Source organism: Megalobrama amblycephala, linkage group LG1 (genome assembly GCF_018812025.1).
Source record: "Megalobrama amblycephala isolate DHTTF-2021 linkage group LG1, ASM1881202v1, whole genome shotgun sequence".
Classification (NCBI taxonomy): Eukaryota; Metazoa; Chordata; class Actinopteri; order Cypriniformes; family Xenocyprididae; genus Megalobrama; species Megalobrama amblycephala.
The window spans coordinates 10545499-10570528 of NC_063044.1; the positions used below are offsets into that span (position 1 = coordinate 10545499).

A 25030-nucleotide genomic window follows, 5' to 3' on the forward strand; every position below is an offset into this window, starting at 1 on the left:
GTGTTTTTGAGGTTAAATTTATCTCTTTTGTATTAAAGAAGATAAACTGAGCACAATTTCCACAAGCTCTGTTATGGTTATGGAAACGTAAAAATGTCCAGTTTTCTTAATGTTAAATGGACATTTTTTTAAGGTTAGTATGATGCTCCTGAAGCATTCTTCCAACTTAATTTTTTATTAACAACTCAACATTTTAAGAACGTTACATTCCAAAGTTCATAGAACATAACTTAAAAGTTAGAATAATATTCCTGAAACATTCTTTCAATTTAATTTTTAGCAACTCAACATTCTGCACAGCAAAATCCTCAGAGTTAAATGAACACTATTCAATGTCTAATGCAGTGGCGTTGTACTTAAAATCCGTCTGTCCGAGATGAAAAACAGTCTGCACTGCTACAGCACATATGGTAGATTACCGTTTATCTTACATGCACATTTCACTAAATGCAGATTCCCTTTCATGGGAACAGTTGATGCTATATATACACATATATATCTAGATAGACTCTATAATGGCGGAAAAAGACACTAAGAAGGACAAGCAGCAGTTTACAAAGTGTGTGCCTCCCTGCAATCGATTCATCTCGGGTGGGGACTCACACGAGATGTGTGTAATCTGCCTGGGAGTTGAGCACGCACAGGCAGCTCTCGAGGGAGCTGTCTGTGTTCACTGTGAGCGGCTCACTCTCGGAGTCCTGAGATCGCAGCGGGCAGTCTTCGAGGAGAGTGCTGCGGCCGGTGTTCCTCGATCTGGTCCCGCCGCTGCCGAGGCACAGCGAAGGCTGCATTCGTGGGGATCACAAATGGATCTGGTAGAGAGGGTTGAGACGGGCTCTGCCTTATCTCTTCCCTTACCTGCCAGACCCAGTGTCTCTCCTCTGGTGGTGGAAGCACGCGCTGCGGTTTCTTCCCCCTAGAGAGAGGCACCGGCGCTCAACGTATCTTCCTCCGAGGAGGTTGATGTGGTAAGCGTCGAGGCTGTTGATGAGGAACTGCCATCTTCATCTCCAGCTTATGAGGAGCTGCTGGAGGTAGTGACTAGGGCAGTCGATAAGCTGAAAATAGACTGGCCCGCGAAGAGGAGCGAGAATAAACCAAAAAGTAAACTTGATGAGCGCTTCCTCCCCGCACGGTCAATACCCCAGCGTCAGGGTCTGCCGTTCTTTCCCAGGTGTCGAGGTCGTGGAACAGACCAGTGCAATATTGTGTGTTCAGCCCCCAAACATCCATCTACAGCAATATTATGGGGCTGAAACACAACGGCTATGGGGCGATGCCTAGGGTTGAAGAGACGCTTGCGAGCTATCTCTCGCCCGAGTCTGCATTGTCCCTTAAGACCCCGACATTGCCCACCAAGCCTTTAAAAACTACATCAGGGCTGGTGGGCAAAGCTTATTCGGCAGCAGGTCAGGCTGCAGCCTGTTTACATACGATGTCGATTTTACAAGCATATCAGGCTGACCTGCTGGGGGAAATAGATGAGAGTGGGGAAGTGACATTTGAGTCTATTCAAGAGCAACGCAAAGCAACAGATCTAGCTCTCACTTGTGGCTCAATTTGTCGGATATGAAAGATAAGGACAAGAATATCCTTATGGATGCGCCGCTGTCTCCTGCGGGCCTATTCGGTGATGCAGTATCTACTGTCGTCGATAGGTTCCAGGAGACACGCAAACAATCAGCGGCCTTCGAGAGGTTCTTCCTGTTGTCAGGGTTTTACAGCTGTTACTTCATTGTTCCAAAGAAGGATGGAGGGTTGCGTCTCATCATAGATTTACGGGTGTTAAATCGATCTGAACAAAAATTAAAGTTCAAGATGCTTACACTCAAACAGATTATCCCACAGATCAGGTCCGAGGACTGGTTTGTGGCAATAGACCTGAAAGACGCATACTTTCATGTATCCATCCATCCATCCTCATCACAGGAAGTTCCTCAGGTTTGCTTTCAGGGGCGAAGCTTACCAATACAGTGTTCTTCCCTTCGGCCTATCTCTATCACCCCGCACATTCACGAAGTGCGTGGATGCAGCTCTGGCTCCGCGGAGGCTCCAGGGCATCCGCATACTGAACTATATTGACGACTGGTTGATTTTAGCTCAAACAGAACAGTTGGCAGTTCAACATCGAGATGTTATTCTGTCACACATGAAGAGGCTTGGGCTGAGGCTCAATGCCAAGAAAAGTGTGCTGGTTCCAAGTCAAATTACCAACTATCTAGGAGTAGTTTGGGACTCCACCACGATGCAGGCATATCTATCACCTGCTCGTGTGAGTTCCATTCTCGGGGCCATGAATGGGGTGAAGTTAGGCCAGTCACTCACTGTCAAACAGTTTCAGAGACTGTTGGGTCTTATGGCAGCTGCGTCCAACGTGATACCTTTTGCCCATTGTCGCGTAATGCTTACGACAGATGCTTCCCTCATGGGCTGGGGGGCGATCATGAGTGGTCGCTCAGCTCAGGGTCTATGGGAGGACCATCAGCGTTTCTGGCACATAAATCGGCTGGAAATGATGGCGGTATTTCTTGCACTAAAATACTTCCTCCCAGACCTGAGGGGCCATCACGTGTTTGTCCACACGGACAACACGGTGGTGGTCTCATATATCAACCAACAGGGGGGTCTACGGTCTCGTCAACTTTGCAAATTGGCCCGTCGGATCATCCTGTGGTCCCCGGAGAAGCTCCTCTCACTGAGAGCAGCCTATATTCCAGGGCATCAGAATGTGGGGGCAGACGCCCTGTCAAGGCAGGGGCCGAGGCCCGGGGAGTGGAGATTCCACACCGAGGTGATGGAGCTCATTTTGAAAAAGTTCGGTCAAGCGGAATTAGATCTGTTTGCTTCGGGAGAGTCAACCCAGTGTCCACTGTAGTACTCCCTAACGCACCCAGAACCTCTGGGGCTGGATGCCATGGTACAGACGTGGCCCCGTACTGGCCAACAAGGATATGGTTCTCAGATCTGATATCTTTATTAGACGGCTCCCTGATGGAGCTTCCTCTCAGGCAGGATCTCCTGTCTCAAGCGGGCAGGACAATATTCCATCCTCGCCCAGAGCTATGGAAACTGTGGGCCTGGCCTCTGAGGGGGCCAGGCTCATAGATTCCGGTCTCCCAACTGAGGTTGTGGAGACCATCCTTCACTCCAGAGCTCCCTCCATGAGGAAGTTATATTTATATAAATGGAAATTGTTTTGTTACTTGGTGTAATCAACGCAGTACGGACCCCGTTCATGCATCTATTAGCCTTGTGCTTCAGTTCCTTCAGGAAAAGTTTTCGGAAGGGTTATCTCCTTCAACATTGAAGGCCTATGTAGCAGTCATTTTGGCTTATCATGCTCCTTTGGGGGGTTCCTCGGTGGGTCGAGACCCTCTTGTCATACGCTTCCTTCGTGGTGCACTGAGGCTGAGGCCTGTAGTACGTACAAGAACTCCAGCCTGGGACTTGGCTAGAGTGTTAGAGGGGTTAGCTGGGGCTCCCTTCAAACCACTAGAAGTTCCAGAAAAGTTCCTCACTTTAAAGACCATCTTTTTTTTTGGCAATCTCATCTCTTAAAAGAATAGGAGATTTACAAGCCCTATCGGTTGCTCCTTCATGTTTGGAATTTGCGCCTGGTATGGTTAAGGCTTTCCTTTTACAAGTTCGGATCAGGAGAAACTTAATCTGCTCTGCCCTGTTAGGGCTCTAGATACATATGTCCACAGAGCTGCCCTGTGGCGTAAAACAGACCAATTGTTCGTGTGTTATGGGTCCCCTAAGAAGGGGGGCCCAGCATCTAAGCAGAGAATGAGCAAGTGGGTGGTCGAGGCCATTTCACTTGCCTACGAAGCAGCCGGACAGCAGTGTTCACTAGCGGTCCATGCTCATTCTATCAGGGGTATGGAGGCCTCAAAGGCATTGTTGTCAGGAGTCTCTATGAATGATATATGTGATGCAGCTGGATGGTCATCCCAGCACACATTTATTAGGTTTTAGAACCTAGATGTAAACTCCATTCCAGGTTCCTCAGTTCTGTCCACAAGATAAAGACAGGTACTTGGTTCTACGGCGTAGTTGGGACAGCGTTCCCATAACGTCCCATAGCGTCGACAGTTCCCATGAAAGGGAACGTCTCGGGTTACTTGTGTAACCCTGGTTCCCTGAATAGGGAACGAGACGCTACGTCGCGTTGCCATACCCCCGGCACACCTGTGAGCGTCTTGCTTCAGCCATAATCCAGAAGCTTTGCTATGCTTTATAGTTTCCTGGTCCGTGACGTCACCCGCTTCTGACGTCTCGTCTCATCATTGGTTAGATACAGAGGTGATTCATGACACAATCACGCAGAGGGTTCCCATAACGTCATATGATGTAGCGTCTCGTTCCCTATTCAGGGAACCAGGGTTACACAAGTAACCCGAGATGTTTTGTGTCGGGTATTTAAATAGTCAGCTGTTAAACAGTACCTGTTTCTACCGGCAGGTGAGACTGTTGTTAGACAGCAAGCTTAAAAAAAACCTGCCACTGAACCATCGTCATGCATTCATTATTAGAAGAGCTGAAGAGGTAATAATATTACAACTGTTCCGAGAAGTTCTAACTACTAACTAAGCTTAATAATTGTTCACGGTATACAATGTGTGTAGTTTTGGTGAAATAAAGTTGTACTAGCTTTATATAGATATGATATAGTCAGTTAGGCACCTGTCTGATAATATTTGTTACTGTAATGTTATCTAGTGTTCGGCAAATTTCCCAGTGTTAAATTAACAATGCTCATGGTTTATATGAGTCCACACTCAAGAGTGTTATAAGTAGGATTGGGTATCGAGAACCAGTTTCCATTTTAGAACCGGTTCCAAATTTCAAAGAACTGGGTATTCGATACGATGCACACGTTTTGGTTCTGTTTATTGATTCCTGACTGTTTTTCAGTCATTCTCGCACGGTCAACAGCAGTGAGCATTTTACAATTGTATCTGTCTGCTAAGACCTGCGACAAGGACCTTATCTCATCACACAAATACGCAGTTCATTACAATTGACACTGACTTTTGCTTCAACACGGCATTAATCTGAAGGAATTAAAGGATTAGTTGATTTCTAGCCCTTGCATTAGCTTTACAAGATATATTTATGGAGATGAGAAATAAAACCCAGCTGAGCTTTTGATGTTGTTACGGAAAGGCCGAAGCTGATTAGTTGGTTCTTGTCACATGACCTGCAGTGCGCTTGAGGCATTCTGAAAAGCATATAGGCGCGCCTGGAAACATTTGAAATAAAGAACATTTTAAATTATGCGCCTACATAATAACGAACTTCCGCGTGCAAAAGACGTGATATGTGAAATCTAACCCAGCCGCAAGTCCAAAAGCACCAGATACAGCTAATATTAGCAATAGCAGCATCTCACTCAGGTACAAAAACAGTTACAGCCTACTGGTTATAGCTTAAATGTGGCAAGAATAAAAGGTAAAAACGTCTCGGGTTACAGATGTAACCCCTGTTCCCTGAGTAAGGGAACGAGACGCTACGTCGAATGACGTGATGGGAACCCTCTGCATTTTGTGTTCGTGAAGCACCTCTGTATCCAACCAATGAGGAAACGTGACGTCAGAGGCGGGTGACGTCACGAACCAGGAAACTATAAAGCATACCCAGAACAAAGAACGCTAGCTTCTGGAATATGTCTGAAGCAAGACGCTCACAGGTATGCCGGGGGTACGGCAACGTGACGTAGCGTCTCGTTCCCTTACTCAGGGAACAGGGGTTACATCTGTAACCCGAGACGTTCCCTTTCGTGGGAACTATCGACGCTACGTCGAATGACGTGATGGGAACGCTATCCCAACTACGCCGTATCACCAAGTACCTGTCTGTTATCTTGTAGACAGAACTGAGGACCCCGGAGAGGAGCCTACATCCAGGTTGTAAAACCAATAAATGTGTGCTGGGATGACCATCCAGCAGAACCACATATGTCATTAATGGATATTCCTGACATTAAGGCCTTTGAGGCCGCCATACCCCTAGTCAAGTGAACACGGACAGCTAATGGAGATGGCTGTCCGGCCGCCTCATAAGCAAGTGAGATAGCCTCGACCACCCACTTGCTCATTCTCTGCTTAGATGCTGGACCTCCTTTCTAATGAGACCCATAAAACACACAAGCAATTGATCTCTTTTGCCCCACAGGGCAGCTCTGTGGACATATGCATCTAAAGCCCTCACTGGGCAGAGCAGATTGAGTTTCTCCTGATCCAAAGTTGTAAATGGAGGAAGATGGACGGCCTGAAGTACAATGGAACCTGGGACGTTGGTGGGGACCTTAGGCATATAGCCTGGTCTAGTGTGCAGGAATGCTTTGACCATTCCAGGTGCGAATTCCAAACACAAAGAAGCAGCTGAAAGTGCTTGAAGATCTCCTACTCTTTTAAGAGATGAAATAGCCAGTAGAAATATGGTCTTTAAGGGTGAGGAATTTCTCTGAAACTTCCTCTAGTCGTTCGAAGGGAGCCTCGGCTAACCCTTCTAATACCACGGCCAAGTCCCAGGCCTGAGTCCTTGTACGTACTGAAGGCCTCAGCCTCAGAGTACCACAGAGGAAGCGTATAAAAAAGGGGGGTCTCGACCTACCGAGGAATCCCCCAGAGGAGTATGGCCGAAATGGCCGCATACACTTCCTCGTGGAGGGAGCTCTGGAGTGGAGTATGGTCTCCACAACCTCAGTTGGGAGAGCAGCATCTATGAGCCTGGCCCCCTCAGAGGCCAGGCCCACAGTCTCCATAGTTCTGGGCGTGGATGAATTATCATGCCGCCCGCTTGAGACAGACAGGAGGTCCTGCCTGAGAGGAAGCTCCATCAGGGAGCCATCTAGAAGTGACACTAGGTCTGAGAACCATATTTTGGTTGGCCAGTACAGGGCTATCAATATTAGACTGACCCCTTCCTGGCGTACTTTCTCCAGAACTCCCGGGAGCAGAGCGAACGGGGAAATGCATACAGACGCAGCCTCGGCCACGTCTGTACCATGGCATCCAGACCCAGTGGTGCTGAATGAGATAGGGAGAACCACAGTGGACACTGGGTTGATTCCCCTGAAGCAAATAGGTCGATTTCAGCTCGACCAAAGATTTCCAAAGTGAGCTCCACACCTCAGTGTGGAGACTCCATTCCCCGGGCCTCGGCCCCTGCCTCGACAGGGCGTCTGCTCCCACATTTTAATGCCCTCAGGTCTGGGATGAAGTATTTTACTGCAAGAAATACCGCCATCATTTCCAGCCGATTTAAGTGCCAGGAACTGATGGTCCTCCCAGAGACCCTGAGCTGAGCGACCACTCATGATCGCCCCCCCAGCCCATGAGGGAAGCATCCGTCGTAAGCATTACACGACGACGAGAAGTCCCCAACATGGGTTCTGGGACAGGAACCAAGGCTTTTTCCACATGACCAGAGCACGAAGGCATCGCCGCGTGACTCTTGATCTTGTGAAAAGGATTTCCCCTCGGAGAAAACCCCTTGGTCCTGAGCCACCACTGTAAGAGTCTCATGTGCAGAAGGCCAAAAGTTATCACGTTGGACGCAGCTGCCATAAGACCCAACAGTCTCTGAAACTGTTTTACAGTGAGTGACTGGTCATAAGAGACCACAGTCGTGTTGTCCGTACGGACCAACACGTGGTGACCCCTCAGGTCTGGGAGGAAGTGTTTCAGTTCTAGAGACACCGCCATCATCTCCAGCCAATTTATGTGCCAGGAGAGCTGATGGTCCTCCCATAGACCCTGAGCCGAGCGACCACTCATGATCGCCCCCCAGCCCGTGAGGGAAGCATCCGTCGTAAGCATTACGCGACAACGAGAAGCCCCCAACACGGGTCCTGGGACAGGAACCAAAGCTTTTTCCACATGACCAGAGCACGAAGGCATCGGCGCGTGACTTTGATCATGCGAAAAGGATTTCCCCTCAGGGAAAACCCCTTGGTCCTGAGTCACCACTGTAAGGGTCTCATGTGCAGAAGGCCAATAGTAATCACGTTGGACGCAGCTGCCATCAGACCCAACAGTCTCTGAAACTGTTTTACAGTGAGTGACTGGCCTAACTTCACCCCATTCACGGCTCCGAGAATGGAATTCACACGAGCAGGAGACAGCCGCGCCTGCATCATGGTAGAATCCCAGATTACTCCTAGATAGTTTGCAATCTGACTCGGAACCAGCACACTCTTTTTGGCATTGAGCCTCAGCCCAAGCTTTTTCATGTGCGACAGAACAACATCTTGATGTTGACCTGCCAGCTGTTCTGTTTGAGCTAATATCAACCAATCGTCGATATAGTTCAGCACGCGGATGCCCTGGAGTCTCAATGGAGCCAGCGCTGCATCCACGCACTTCATGAACATGCGGGGTGATAATGATAGGCCGAAAGGAAGAACCCTGTATTGGTAAGCTTTGTCCCTGAAAGCAAACCTGAGGAACTTCCTGTGAGAAGGATGGATGGATGGATACATGAAAGTAACCAACTTTCAGGTCTATCACAACAAACCAGTCCTCAAACCTGATCTGTGGGATAACCCTCCATCCTTCTTTGGAACAATGAAGTATAAGTTGTAAAACTCTGACAGCTTGCTGGGAGGAGAACCCCTTCTATAGCTCCTTTTTGCAAGAGTGTCATAACCTCCTGTTCCATTACCAGAGACTGCTCAGGGGCCACCACTGTGGGAAGGACCCCATTAAACTGGGGCGGGCGAGACCCGAATTTGTAACCCTTTTCTATTGTAAGCAGCACCCATTTTGAAATATTTGGGAGAAGTTTCCATTCTGCCTTATTTACAAAGGGAACCAGTCTCTCGAGACTGGCCTCTGGTGTTTTTTGAGCACTTGACTCGGCGCCCTGAAGCGGTGAACCGGCAAGGAACAGCTGAATCAAGTGATGACCGGCCCTCCTCGGAGGATCGGTGGAGACCGCTGCGCCCTGAAGCACACTGGGTGGCAGGGTTAGCAGAAGGGTCTCCTTTATTTTCTTTTAAATTCCTCAGAATTTAATGTATTCAATATTTCATTTAATCCTCAAATTAAATGCAGCCAGTTCTTATATAAATATATATTTTTGAACAGACTGAATATATTTAGAATACAAAAAAAAAAGAATTATAGCTCGTATTTTAGGGAAAGAGAGAAAGGTAAACTCCCGTCTGCTCAGATCCCTTAATATATAAATATATATATACACATACGCACACACAAGCACGCATAATCACGGACACGTGATACATGCGCAGCCTCGGCAAACGCAAGACCCGAGCCGTATATTCATTCTTGCAGACTTAATCTACGCGCTGCCTCGGCAACGCGAGATCCGAGCCATATATTCTTTAATGAAAACCCAATCCACGCGCTGCCTCGGCAAGCGCGAGATCCGAGCTATATTCTTTAATGAAAACTCAATCCACGCGCTGCCTCGGCAAGCGCGAGATCCGAGCTATATTCTTTAATGAAAACTCAATCCACGCGCTGCCTCGGCAAGCGCGAGATCCGAGCTTTGCATTAGACTTTTATTCCCTCGAGAATAAAGCCAACAGGAGTGGAGCTACAAAACTCCCGCTAGTGCATACTTTTCTTCGGGACATTTTTATGAATGAACACTGTCACTGTCAGTTGTGAGCTGACGTGCACGCTCCACTCCCAGCAAACGACACATAAATCGTGTGTATCCCTACTCGCTTTGTAGTGTAGCACAGGGGAAAATTAAACTGTTCACGATTGATTTGTTATAAACGTGTGATTTTGAAACACGATATGTGTGTGACTGTGAGGTGGCGATCCTCAGATCGATATCACAATATCCACCTCCTCAGAGCTGGACATGTGAATGTCGGTGCCTCAACCGGGGGAAGAAACCGCAGAGCGTGCTTCCACCTGGGAGACGGCACTGAACCTGGCAGGTGAAGGCAGAGAAAGGGCGGCGCCCGTCTCTAACCCCTCTGTCAGATCCATTTGTGAACCCCACGAACGGAGCCTCCGGCCTGCCTCAGCAGAAACGGGACCCGATCCGCGGGGAACACTGGAGCACAGTGTCCTGAGAGCGAGTTTTTACAGTGCAACACAGACAGCTCCCTCGAGAGCTGCCTGGGCATACTCACTCCCACTTCACTGCCGTTTCTCGCCATAATACGTGTCTTTTTTATATATAAATATATGGATTGGTGTGAGATACTCTTGTCCTCAGACAAAGAGATCGTGATTATTTATATGTGATAAGACAAACAACACCAAATAAGACACACAAGATACAGAGAGCGCTTGCTGAAGACAACAGAAGCTAGCGTTCTTTGTTCTGGGTATGCTTTATAGTTTCCTGGTTCGTGACGTCACCCGCCTCTGACGTCACGTTTCCTCATTGGTTGGATACAGAGGTGCTTCACGAACACAAAATGCAGAGGGTTCCCATCACGTCATTCGACGTAGCGTCGATAGTTCCCACGAAAGGGAACATTATTTTCTCTCCATAAAAAAGTATTGGAATTGGAATCGGGAATCGATAAGAACCGGATTTGATAAGCAGAATCGGAATCGGAATCGTTAAAATTAAAACGATACCCAACCCTAGTTATAAGTAACACTGGAGCAGTGGTGAAGTTGAGTAGGTAATTAAGGGTGCGTTCACACTTGTAGTTCGGTCTGTTTGGTTTGTTTGGTTCAGACCAAAAAAAATAAAAAATTGCCTATTTTGAGACAGAATTTACTGAACATCCAAAACAATGCTGTGTGCTGAGGTAAATGCGCTTGTTGTGTGTGTGTAGCCTACATATGGTATTTTGGCCAGCTGGGAACCCATGAAGAGCTTATAAAATGTGTAAAGGAGTCGAAACAGCGGCAGGAATCCCTCCGTCACACACACACAAATGATCTGCTGTGTGGAGATGCGCATCTGATGCCTGTGATGGGCAAACTCACGACGAGAAAAACTGATATGCGTGAGGATTCTGTCCTTTTTAGGGTCTCATATTCCTGTTTTTGGTTTGTTTACATGTCTTTGGTCCGTGTTGTGTTCATATATCATTCAAACCGCACCAGAGTTCGTTTGGAAGCGAATCGAGACCCATCTTTTCAGCGGTCTTGGTCCGTTTGTTTGGTGCGCACCAGGGTTCAGATGGCAGCGTTCACATATGTTTAAATGAACCGCACTAACAGAGCAATCGCACCAGAGTTCGTTTTAATTGAACCAAACATGACAAGTGTGAACACACCATAAGTGATTAATTGAGTGATGATTGAGCATTATTGAAGACACCTGATGATAAGCAGAATCTGAAGAAAAGAGAAACAAAAGAACTACAACTGACTTCAGCCACAGCATTAGATAAAATCAACTGAAGATAAAAGAAGACATTAAATTTGACATTTAAATTGCTGAAAAGACATTGCTGCACTGATGAGAATGTCTCTGTTACGACCTGTGTTCTTGTATTTGGTATGTGTTGTTTGTTTTCTTTTCCCTCATGTTCTGTCAGTGTTCTAATAGGTTGTCCAATGATGGTGTACACTGTCTCTATTGGCAGTTCAGAAGAGGCGTGTTCTTTATAAGGACACTGCCGGCATTCAGCATGGAGCTCATTGTTGGTTCGGACGCGCTTGTGTTGAGAGCTTCTGGATCCCTCCTCCGGCTAATGATCAAACGTGTTACTTCCAAGTAAAAAAGTGTACCGGTTGTACAACCTGTTAATCATGTTCAGCTGTTCCTAAAGTTATGTTTCAAGAACATGGAGCATAGGGATGTCCTGTCTATTTATTTTGGTAACTTGGTTTGTGCTTTGTTTTTCATTAGGGAGTTAGGGAAGGTAAATGTATTTTATTTTTATGTTCACTTAGGTTATTTAACCCCTCCCTCTTTTCTTTTCTAGATTTGTTTTGTTTGTTATTTTGGCCTTTGGACACCCTGAAGAGATGCTCTCTTTCACTTGTTATATTTATTTATAGTAAAGTCAATTATTTTCCTTAAGTAGTTTTGTGCATTTGTTTGATTATCGACCAGAGTGATTTGTAACTGGGATTTCACTACCATGACCCAGTTTCTTTATTATGCCAGTTTGGAGTTTTTCGATTTCCCCTAGACGCGGGTGTAATAGTCTCCTAAGCGTTTTAGGTGTTCTGTAGCTAGATTAATCCACATAGTAGGATTAATCCACATAGCTCTCTCCATTTACTCCCTAAATCTGAGCCACTGAAAACGAGGTGGATTAATTTTGTTTTTGAAGAAAATGAAGAGTTCAGATACAAAAGCCGCTAAACGGCACCTCCGTCAAAAATGAGATAATGACATTGAGCGAATGCTTATGGCACATAGTACACGTTCAACAAATCATGTGCTTCAAATCCTCTAAAATCCCAGCTTCTGCCCATTCAGAAATATCGGTTTGTTGGCAAAAGCCTCTAGACGCCATTTCCCTTTGGCAGCAAAAGCCGCTATGTTCCAAGAACCAATCAGAAGGCGCGAATCGAATCATATGATTTTGAGCGGTTTCAATACAGTGGCGTGCTAAGGAGATTTTTGTGGAGATTGTTTTAGATTCAGATTAAGATTTTTAACATAAAAGATGGAGTACGATGAAATGGGTGAGCCTGTCCTACTGACATTGAATGGCAGAAGAAAACGTTATTTACCTCAAAACTCTGCCTGTCATAAGGCAAAAGAAAATAGATACAGTGGAAATGGCTTGGTCGCAAGTGTAGCATGCACTCATAACAGTTCTTCGTGCAGTGCCGTTACTTTGAAGGAATCAGATTTATTATACATCAAACAACAGATCTATTTCACCAAAGACAAGATCAAACAAGATGCTATTCTTCTTTCTCATATGGATGCTATGCCATGTAAACAGAGGCAAAAAGTGGAGGTTGAAGAGAAGAGACGACAAAGAGATATATCGATCAAGTATGCCATATTAAAAGAAGATGAAACGAAAGTTCCCATCTGCCAGGCTTCATTCTTGAGCATTTTCTGTAAGTACAAGATTTCCTCATCACAATAGTTACTAGTTTTTCCTAATTTTGCATTAGTACCTTATTATTTGAATTATTTTTAGTGTTTTTGTTTTTTTATGTCGTCAAAGCCATGTTTATTCAATTATCTTCCTCTAGTACGTGCACAGGCTATTTTTTCAGCAGTCATTATCTGGTAATGACTCTCTATGCAGTATTAAAGGACATATTAGCCTACTTAAGACATTATCACTGATGGTCATAGGCTACCTAAATTTGTTAAAAACAATATCAGAATCAGAAAGAGCTTTATTGCCAAGTATGTTTGCACACACAATGAATTTGTTCTGGTGACAGAAGCTTCCAGTACACACTAGTGAACAGCAGACATGATGGCACCAGAGCTTCACAACAGACATCCTTTTCTCCCACTTTGATTAATACAAAAGAGTGTGATAGGACCCTCAACGGCAACTAAATGACTATTGTAATCAGGACTGCCAAAGGTGGAGGACAGGAAAGATGACATCAACGGCCCATTGATCACAGGCTAATCTCATCACAAGATGCTTTTGATCCCTGGTGGCATTCAGAGTGGACTTTGTTCCCCTGACAGGTGACTGGCTAGGGTTCCCTCGGGCCCCCTGGCTACATTCCCGTAGAGGTACCCTCTTTTCTTCGAAAAGAAATTTGGTCCCAGAAGCCTTTAAGCGGCCTTGGTAGGTTGCGCTTGGTAGCGTGTCAAACGCAGTGTCTTGTTCCCTGTTCTCAGGGAAAAATGGTAACATACGTAACCTGAGACGATGTCCTGGAACATCAGTTATATTACTTCTGTGAGGTACATTTGGAAATTCTGTGCAAGGGTGCCCTCCGGCTTACAGTATGAATGAAACAGACATTACATGTGTTTATAGCATGCAATAATAAAAAGATCTTAAGCCCGTTATCTCTTCTGACCCCAGCAATGCCCCAGTGTGTCAATAATCCTAAAGTGAAAGTGTCAGGTGTATATTCAAAGTCCACAAAAGTGATAACCCAATAACGTTCTGGAAAGGTAAGTCCTTAAATGCATACCTCGGGTCTTTAGTGACCCAGAATATCATTCACTACCCTCCTCCTCGTTCATTTTTTAAAGTTAGACATCAACCTTCTTGGTATTCCTCAATCAATTCATTATAAAGAATATAACAAAAAAAAAAAAACATAAAATTATAAAAGAATGCCTATTTTTGTATTCATTTTTTGTAAAAATGGTATAGGGTCGCAAACGACCCGAGGTGTGTATGAGTGTACGTATATTTTTTCTTCACAACAATAATTGAATCTTAGATGACGGAATAAGTGTAATTCACCCTTATTCCACAAGGTGTCAATGTCTGATACACAATGCTGAAGTGACGACTCATTCAGACAGAAAACGAAATAATAAGAAACACATGAAATGGCTCAGTGATTTACTGCAGAGCAAGTACTGAACGCAATCAAATATTGAGATCGCGAATGGGCTCATATTCGTGGCCTCAAACATAAAACTAGCCTATTATTTGCTGAATTTACTGGGAAATGAGCTCTGACGAGGACAGTGGTGATGACATAAAACATCTGCTCAAATGGAGCCCTTTCAAGCTCCAAAAGGTAACAAAATATGCTTTATTTTATTCTTCTGTAATTGTTACTCTAATATCAGAGGAGTTTTATATTATCACGACAGGTAGAGATCCTTCCATGTTAGATATAGATCCGGGTCGATAAAGACCCGAATATGTAAGAATGATTGGTGAAACAGTCATGCATTTAAGGGTTAAAAGTGATCACGAGTTTGTGACAGAGAGAGTGTTTGTTTGCCATGTTGCCTCCTTTATGCTGCTTTACTTCATGTTTCCCGTCATGTGATCAGTCACATGGCAGGCAGATCCAGTATCATTTAAAGACATATACACATTAAAACAGGTATGAGGAATAAAATGGCAAATACAACATTTAAACCTGTTAAAACTCTAATAGACATAAAATAATTTTTATATATAGAGCAGGTTAAAATGTGTCTTATGTGACAGTGTATAGATGTAAAGTAATGCCATATGTTTTTGAAACAAAAAGCATCTTGAATTGCACAACTTGAAAAAAAATATGCATTGCATTAACCGTGCTTGTGTTTTAATACATTGTATTTTTAGGGCTTGCATTTATATGGGCCGGCATTCAACATGGTTGTATATTTAAGCTGTTAATATTTCAATTCAAAACAGTTCACACTCATATTCATTGTTAAAAATTCAATAATCCATATTCACCTTTCAGATTTAACTTCCAAAATATTCTGTTTAAAAATACAACCTATAATATTCAGCAGGCAATTTTCGGTCCATTTCATTTCACATCCACAAATTCAGTGGTTCAAATTTCAACATTTCACATCCAGGAAAAGCAGAGTACCGAGCATAATCTCCATCTGCTGTTAGTCGACCTCACCAGCAGGTGGTGCAAGCATGTGTTGACGAAGAGCAGAGCAACAGTTATTCATTCATTAAAATGGATTTACATTAACAGAGCAAGTGGTAAGTAGCCTGACTACGTCAGACTTCCTACTTCCGCTCAATTTCATTTCGCTTCTGTACTCAGTCTGATACAGCGTCAGAGCTTTCTGTTTGCCACCGGTCTGGAAACAGCCGGGCCAATCAACGAACAGAGGGCGGGCTGAGAGCCGTGACGGAGATGCTAAGCGCCGAGTTTTACATTGTAGGTTAGAGAAATCGAAAACCGAAATGACCGCGGAAATGGGAAACGAGACACGGGATGCAATTCGCTCTGTTATGGAGAACATTCAACTCTTTTTCAAACGGTATTTCGCTCGCATCATCATGTGTTTACAACAGGTTTACAGTGGAAGTTCAATCATAGATTTGAGTTCGATGCATGATGTCTGTGCTTCGATGCGGCATAACATACGTCATAACTAAACGTATCTGATTGGCTTACGGGTAACCAATGATTTTAAACTTCAGACAAGCGCGACCTAGCGAGAGAGAAAACACTTCTCTATTATGCCATTCCAGACTCTGTCTACGAAGCAAAGTGAAGTAGCAGAGTCTGGTATTACCAGGCTAAGTGGTAAGTGCATGTGTGACGATTATCAGGGACAGTATATATGCAGAAAAGCTGATAAAGACACAAAAGTTGTTTACATTTAATTTAATGTCTTCACTGTTACTTTCCCTGTGCAGCCTACATGTAAGCAGCTTTCTCTATTGTGAACAAGATTATAATGTTATTCCCTGATGCTGATGTACAGTTAAAACATTAAATCTGAGATAGACATATAACTTTCCTTATATCACGGCTGTGCTGCAGTAGTGGGTTTCCCTTAGTATGTCATACTCCATGATTCCCATGCCGCCGGGACAGAATGCTTAACTTATCATTATAGACTCAATACAGTGATATAAAGACCACCAAACTCACACATTATTGAGTTTGTAGGCTATAGACTACAGGCAAGCAGGTTGACTCAGAATATGAAAGTAATGCACAAAGTTTAACGCAAAGCGTTTCCCAGTGAAATACTGGCATAAAGTTGGCTTGACATTGGATGGTTGATATCCGCAAATTTAATTGTCTCTAAAGTTACATACAACATTTCTAACTTCAATAGCATATGAAGAGAATGACTTACAGTCATGAAACCAACTGTAAAGTGTTCATGTAGGTTTCAGGTATGATGCACACCTTTTAGATTCTTGATATTGAATAAAATAAACTGTTAAGTCATATGTTAATATTGTTATATATTTAAATTAGCCTACTGTATGCTCATACACAAAATAATTTAATTTACACATACCATAATTTAATTTAAAGCTCTATAGTATTTGAAGAGAATGGATTAAAGTATGTAAAGTGTTCATGTATAAAGTTTGTGCATCAGACCTGAAACCATCTTATCAACTTATTGTTATTGTTAGGAAGAGGGACAGACAGAATGTACAGGTGACAAAATTCATGTGCAGAGCTGACTGTTGGACTGACCACAGAGTCATCATCAGCAAGATGAACCTGAAAATCCTCCCAAAGTGACGCCCACAAGGGAAGACTGCAACTAAGCGTCTGAACATCTAAAAGCTGAAGAAGTCTGAGATCAAGCAACAGCTGACAGAAAAACTGGAGAACCTGGCTGTCAATATCCAGATCACTGACAACGTTGAGGACAGCTGGGCCACATTTTGAGACACAGTCTATGCCTCTGCTTATGGATTAGTCGGTCCTAGCAAACAGAAACATCAGGAAATAAAAGCACAGGATATATCTCAGCAGCAGGTCCCCAACAAAACAATACAGCCTTTAACAATGTTTGCAGAACACTGCAACAGAAACTTTGGGTAATGCAAGATGAATGGTTGCAAAAGCTTGCAAAATCCAGGCCAATGCCAACACGAACAACATGAGATGCTTCTACGACTCCATCAAGGAAGTGTATGGACCCCAACCTGCCAGCACATCCCCAATTTTCCCTGCTGACAGGACAACACTGCTCTCAGAGAAATCTCAGATACTTGAGCAGTGGGCAGTGCATTTTGATGCAGTCCTCAACAATCCATCCCACAACTGTGAAGAAGCGATCAACAAGCTGCCGCAGGATTCCTTGCAAGAATCCTCCTGAACCATCTCACTGTGCACCTAGAGCAAGGCCTACTCCCTAAGAGCCAATGTGGCTTCAGGAAAGAACAAGGACCTGTAGACTTGATATTTTCTTCAAGAGAGGTGTAATGAACAAACTGCTGAATGCAGGAAATGCTTGTGACATGCAGGACAGCCTAGACCTGTACTCCACAGCATGCAACAACTTTGGCCTGACTATCAGCACAAAGAAGACTGTGGTGATGGACCAGCCTACCCCAGGAAATCATACCAGGAGCCCACTGTGACCACAAACAACCAGATGCTGTCAGCAGTGGACAAGTTCACCTATCTGGGGTGCACCCTTTTCCGATCCCTCTTCATGGGAAGACTTTGCCCAAGAATGCTCAGCCTGGTACCTTGCTGTAACAACTGTGACGACACTCTCAGAGCAACTGCATCCATTCAGCTGCAACTGATCAAAGAAAACATCAAAGAGAAACAGAGCTACACACAAAGCAAGAGTAAGCTCGGATTGGCCTTACTAGCCATCTGCGAACCCATGTTTCCCACCCCCTAGGTGACACTGGATGAAGTTGGTCATCTTCTTAATAGAAGTATGAACATTAAAAGCAGTTAATAACTTCCTAATAACATTTTTACTTTTTTTTTTTTATTACTTTTTTTTTTATATCTGATTGGATTATGAATATCTGCTGGATCTCATACTGCAGTGTCACATGGTTGGTAGCACAAAACTAAAACATTTTAATAACAAAATACACATTTCTGATCATTGATTAGACTTCAGATGTGACTGCTTCATGATGATGTCCCCATTAATTTACAGCCAACATCACCTGATGCTATTCTGTCTTGATTTTCTCTGCAGCATTAAAAGTGTTTCACAAGTTCACACTTACAAATAATCAGATAGTAAATAGTATGCATAATAATATATGTATTTGGAGTGCTGTTCGAGGAGAAGGCTCCGAGCTCGGTATTTGGCCCGAACCCAGAGTACCCCCCCCAGGCAATTGTGAGGAGACGGTGTAGTGGAAAACTGTCGAGGAATATGAGTGAGTAGACTGTCTCTATATAGGCCTTCACTCATGCTGATTGGGTAGATATGTTGATTACTGATTGCCAACAGCTGGCTGAAATGACGTGATGATTAGTCAGATTATTTGAACGTTGCTCCTCCCGAATTTTGTTAATAAAACATCATTTTATGAACACACTATTAAAACAGACAGAAAATTTTGCTATGTAGCATCAAACCTTAAGTCATTTTTTAAGCTGGAAAATTAGTGATCCTTTGTCACACTCGTGTTCAGGCAGGAAGACGAAGACAAACGTATGCAATTCAAAACACTCCATAATTATTTAATAATTGTTTAATAATAATAAAAATCCAATCAAACTGACAGGCAAAGTAAACACAAGTAAACGCTACAGTGAACGGACCAGGAATGAATGTGAGGGACCAACTCATAAGGCAAACACAAATGAGGATAATGAGTGGAACACAGCTGACACATGTGAACTAATAATGACGTTAACCAAGGAGACAGACGAGCTGGGGGAAACCGAACAAAGGAACATGTGACAAATAAAAAAACTAAAAGTCAATGAAACTGAACAAAACAGAACTGAATGCGACATCCTTAATATTTCAAGGAGAATCAAAGAATGTTGTTCAAATACTTCTATAAATGTTACTGGAAGATCATGGTAACAATTTATTTTAGGATTCAATTCTCACTTTTAAATAGTTGCCTATTAGCTTGCATATTACTAGGATATTGGCTGTTTATTAATACTTATAAAGCACATAATAATGCCTTATTCTGCATGACCTTATTCTACATCCCTTAATCCTACCCAATACCTAAACTTAAATTCTACAAAAACTACCTCACCAACTATTAATAAGCAGTACATTAGGAGTTTGAGTTTGTCAAAGTTATGACAACGTTATGTTAGCTGAGTCATTTGTTTATCAAGACTTACAGTCAAGAGGTTGGTTTTTGCTCCATCTTTTCCTATGAGGAGAATTGTGAGCATCATTCTCTATATAAAACAAAAGTCCTACATTACAATTGGTTCTTTCACCACAGTATACAGTATATATACAGTATATATATAAAATTATGTTTATTAAGGCAACAGTGATAATATGTGTGTGTGTGTGTGTGTGTGTGTGTGTGTGTGTGTGTGTGTGTGTGTGTGTGTGTGTGTGTGTGTGTGTGTTTAAATCTCCATTTTGATATTTCCTTGACATAGCCTACTTAAAAAACAATTTGTATTGACAGTTAATTAAGAATGCACTTGAACAATAATTTAAAATGGATTTGTCTGTGAGTCTCACCTCTGGTTTCAACAGTTGACATGTTGATATTCTGTTCTCTCCTCAGTGTCTTTCTTTAGTTTCAGCTTAATCTTTTCTGATTCCTGATGTCTATCTGTTCATTGTCCTGTAAAAAGATTCATCAGACTGTGTTATATGGAGCTGCACACCTGCTGTGGGTCACGGGTTTGATTCCCAATCAACAAATATTAGGGATGTGTCTTTCATGAACGATTTGTTCAAATTGAACGACTGAAATTGAATGACTCGGGAACATCGTGTTGCCTCATTGAGGGATTGGTTCATTTCAGGTTGACCAACATCCTATATGTTCTGTACAAGAAAAATAAATTATTTATTCACCTCTCAATTCTTCGGGTTCGGGTTCGGGTTTGGGTCCGAGTCATTTGTTCATCCCGTGACAGCCCCATATGCTGTCTGTACCGGACAGAGAAATGATTAGGTCACCTCTGAGTTCGGGTCTGAGACGTTCGTTCTTTTGTCACATTACATGACAGTCATATTGGATATAGAAATAATAGTTAACAATTCCTTACAAACATGGGTAGTCAGTTTTTTAGTAAACTTTAGTAAAGTAAACTCTTGCAGTTATGCAATGCGTTTCTGGTCTCAGATTGTAGCTTTTTATTTCTTACAGTTTATACATTTGTGAATTTCTGTCATAATGGTTATTTTAATCAAAGATAATCAAAGACTTGAGAGGCGAACTAATCAATTCTGTTTCCGGTGGTACACACTGCATAGCTTCAGCTTATGGAGATATGATATGACAAAAGAATGGTTATGGCCAGTACTACGAAAAATGCCGCCCCATGCTTGCTATGATTAGTGTTTTTATCTAGCCCCCTATTGTGAATATGACTGCATAACAACTTAAAGGATTACTCCACTTTTAAATAAACTTTTGCTGATAATTTACTCACCCCTATGTCATCCAAGATGTCCATGTCTTTCTTTCTTCAGTCGAAAAGAAATGCAGGTTTTTGATGTAAACATTCTAGGATTTTTCTCCATATCATTCATTTCAATGGGCACCAAACGGTTGAAGGTCCAAATGGCAGTTTCAGTGCAGCTTCAAAGGGCTTTAAACGACACCAGACGATACCAGACGATGAATAAGGGTCTTATCTAGCGAAACGATTGGTCATTTAAAAAAAAATAAAACAGTTTAAGTTTTATAAGCACAAATGCTGGCCTTGCTCTTTTCTCCGATGCGCATTCGTGACGTCACGTAATACGCAATTACGTTGAAAATGTCACGGTTGACGTAGGCGGAAGTATCGAGTCAGTGTTTACATTACAAATGTGCGGAAGGAGGATCGTATACATATTCAAATGTCTTTGTGGATGTTTATTTCTGTGTTCCTGGGCGTACGGTTCCACATATGGGATTTAGAATGTTCAGCGACGTCACATAACTGCTAGATTCAAACTGTGCTTTCGCGCTCTGGCTGCGAGATGGACGCGCGCTCTCTTGTCATCACAGCTATGCAGTGTTTTCAGCCACATAATGTTTCTTTTAAGGTTTCAGACATTTAAATACGCATAAGCACCATTAAACAATACATCTGGAGTTTATAAAATACACACTGATGTCAGACGTCAGTGGAAGCATCAATAAACAATGAATTCAAATATAATTTGCCGACATTTATTCATATCAGACACACATAATGGGTCTAAGTAACTATAAAGTTTACTCTCTTATTCTTCCAGTTCACCAGCCACTTACTTGCATATATTTCAGGAGAAACTGATGTATTCACCTGCTGTAAATCAGACTGACAGAACTCTGAACTGCAGTGCAAACTAAGATGGCGGCGCCCATCTCGTATTATAGATCAAGATAAAGATCATTTATAAAGGTTTTTAAACGACAAAACACACTCACTTACACATATTTGAGAATCGGAATATCATATAGTTGAAGACATGTAAGCAAGTTTGCGAATATTTTAAATAAAAAGGAAAAACAAAATAATAGTGATCCATCTCTCATACAGTGTTATTGTGGCTACGTTCAGCGTACGTACCTTTTCAACGTAATTGCGTATTACGTGACGTCACGAACGCGCATCGGAGAAAAGAGCAAAGCCAGCATTTGTGCTTATAAAACTTAAACTTTTTATTTATTTATTTTTAAATGACCGATCGTTTCGCTAGATAAGACCCTTATTCATCGTCTGGTATCGTCTGGTGTCGTTTAAAGCCCTTTGAAGCTGCACTGAAGCTGCCATTTGGACCTTCAACCATTTGGTGCCCATTGAAATGAATAATATGGAGAAAAATCCTAGAATGTTTACATCAAAAACCTTAATTTCTTTTCGACTGAAGAAAGAAAGACATGGACATCTTGGATGACATAGGGGTGAGTAAATTATCAGCAAAAGTTTATTTAAAAGTGAACTAATCCTTTAAAGTCAAGCAGTTAGTCAGGAAACTAGAATCTTGCCTGATGTCCCCTCATGCTCCAAACAATCTGAGATTTAGTATGTACTTAACCCTGGTCGTAGATTTGCGGTCACAATTGATACAACGTAATCTACTAGAATCAATAAGTTCAGAGTAAATCAGAATAAAATCAAATGTAACAATGTAGCAAAAGATGCACAGTGCCATCTGAAATGTGTGGAATGAAGATTTGTGTAATAAAAAATAATATAAAGAATATTATAATATAGAATCGAACTGTGAAAAAAAAGAAAGGGCCTGAATTCTACTGTACATTGCTCATCTCTGAGAATGAATCAACAGTACATTTCATTCCTTGCTCGTCTTGCTGGAGTACATTCTTCTGTGAGGGAAGTGTCAGTGAAAAGAAGCAGCAAAACCTGATGTGAAACAAAACCTCATCTGCTTAAGATAATCACTTTTTAAATTATTTTTTGGCTTATTTTTAACACAACAAAATTGGTGTATGCTTTCTAAAAATCTATCATTTAACTGTCCTTAGTTGTGCAACAGAAAAACCTGGATGTTTTTCACATCACACACAATCATGTAAATAATCATCTATACTGAACCACAATAAACTAAATGATTGAAGGAGATGAATGATCTGCTCCTTAATATAATAAAATCTAAAATAAAAAGATATCATTGTTGAGCAACATCATATAGAACAATTCTATCATTTTCTGCTCCAGAATCTCTTGATACAATTGTACATTGATTTGTAGCAAGAAAACAATATGATAACAGCAATATTTGTGCTTCTCAACACTGAACAGTGTTTTATACACATTTTATACACAGATTTACTTCAGTTATGTGACAGAAGATGAAAGTGAAACTCACTGATGTTACTGGAGCTCATACAATTAATAATTACATTCATATTTAAACCAATCTCATTATTTATTGTTAAACATTACAATTAACGTTTATAGAACAAACATAAAGAGAGTATTTATAATAAAATATTATACCTGTTTTTCAAGGTCTCTTCATGCTTAGACGTTTCTTTCCTTGTTTCCAACATGCAAGCAACTGAAGTTTTTGGGTGGAGTCGAGAAAAAAAAAGAAAAGAAAAAAACATTTGTTGTCTGTCTGGTCTGACAACAAATGCAGCAAAAAGTTCAAGCTATGTTTTCTGTGAGAATGATGAATAATTTGTGTAAATGACAAAGCCAGAAAGAAAAAGACCTTAAAAACTTTCAACAACAAAAATTCATTTTTATTAGAGAGCTTTCAGTGGTATTGTAATAATTGATGACTGATGACTAGTTTGTGTTCTGTATAGTATCTGACCAGGTGTCCACTTTTCACATTGTCTTGTTTGAATATTATCATATGTTCACTTTCTTCATAAGTAAAATTATCAGAAACACACGAGGAGAACATGAGATGGATGTGAAGTCTTTTGATTCTCAGGTAATTATTACTTCAATAACACCAGTAAACAGGACGAAAAGCCCAATTAAGTTTCATGCACGTGAACCTTTTTATTTTTGTATAAGACATTTTATGTAAATACCTTAAGCTTTAAATTAAAGTAAAACCAAGTATCATAACTGTAATGTTTAAGTTGAAAATAATGATAATGCAAGTGTAAATTTGCTCACTTTGTGGTGAAGCTGTAGAACTGAAGCTCCAGATATTATAGTAGAAAAGCCTGTAGTTACACATACTGTAGCCATTATTCATTCACCTCTAAAGTAACCGCTCTCTCATTATTTTTGATATCGTATAGCATGTTTTGTTGTACCTTATAGGACTATAATATGAATGTATTACAGACAGAATGGAAAGAGTTCAATTGTTTTAAATGATAAATTCCAGTTATTTATGCTCATTCATTTTTCTAGTTTTTAACATATAGTCACTACTGAATTGTGTTGCACATTCAAAAAATAAATTTAAAAAATAAGCTTCATAAAGTACTATTCATGTGGCTGTTGCATAATAGTTGTGTACTAGTGATGACTGACAGTATTTTTTTTTTTTTTTTTTTTTTTGAGGTGTCTGTACAGTGTACAGTGTTAGGCCCTCTGCTATTTTCAATATACATGCTGCCACTCTGCAGTATTATTAGAAAGCATGAAATTAGTTTCCACTGGTATGCGGATGATTCTCAGCTATATATTTCAACACAACCAGATGAAATCTCTAAATTATCCAAACTGACAGAGTGTATTAAAGATATAAAACATTGGATGACCAGTCATTTTCTTCTATTAAATTCAGATAAGACTGAAGTATTACTTATTGGACCAAAAACCTGTACACAGAATCTCTCAGACTACAATCTGCATTTAGAAGGATGTACTGTTACTCCATCCTCAACAGTTAAAGACCTGGGTGTTATATTAGACAGCAACTTGTCCTTTGAAAATCATATTTCATATGTTACAAAAACAGCCTTCTTCCACCTCAGAAACATTGCTAAGATACGGAATATGTTATCTATTTCTGATGCAGAAAAGTTAGTTCATGCCTTCATGACATCTCGACTAGATTACTGTAATGCATTATTAGCTGGTTGTCCTGCTTCCTCAATAAATAAGATACAATTAGTACAAAATGCAGCTGCTAGAGTTCTTACAAGGTCAAGAAAATATGATCATATAACACCAATGTTATCATC

The 25030-nt window shown here is 41.8% G+C and overlaps 1 long non-coding RNA gene across 1 annotated transcript; it reads right to left on the bottom strand.

The window, feature by feature from the left end:
- Positions 1 to 19591: 19591 nt before the first annotated feature.
- On the bottom strand, positions 19592 to 23430 carry LOC125249446. Its single transcript, XR_007180564.1, has 4 exons — positions 23373 to 23430; positions 20287 to 20361; positions 19945 to 20050; positions 19592 to 19646 (listed from the first exon to the last, which is right to left on the bottom strand). It is a non-coding gene; the product is annotated as an uncharacterized LOC125249446 (long non-coding RNA).
- Positions 23431 to 25030: the final 1600 nt, after the last annotated feature.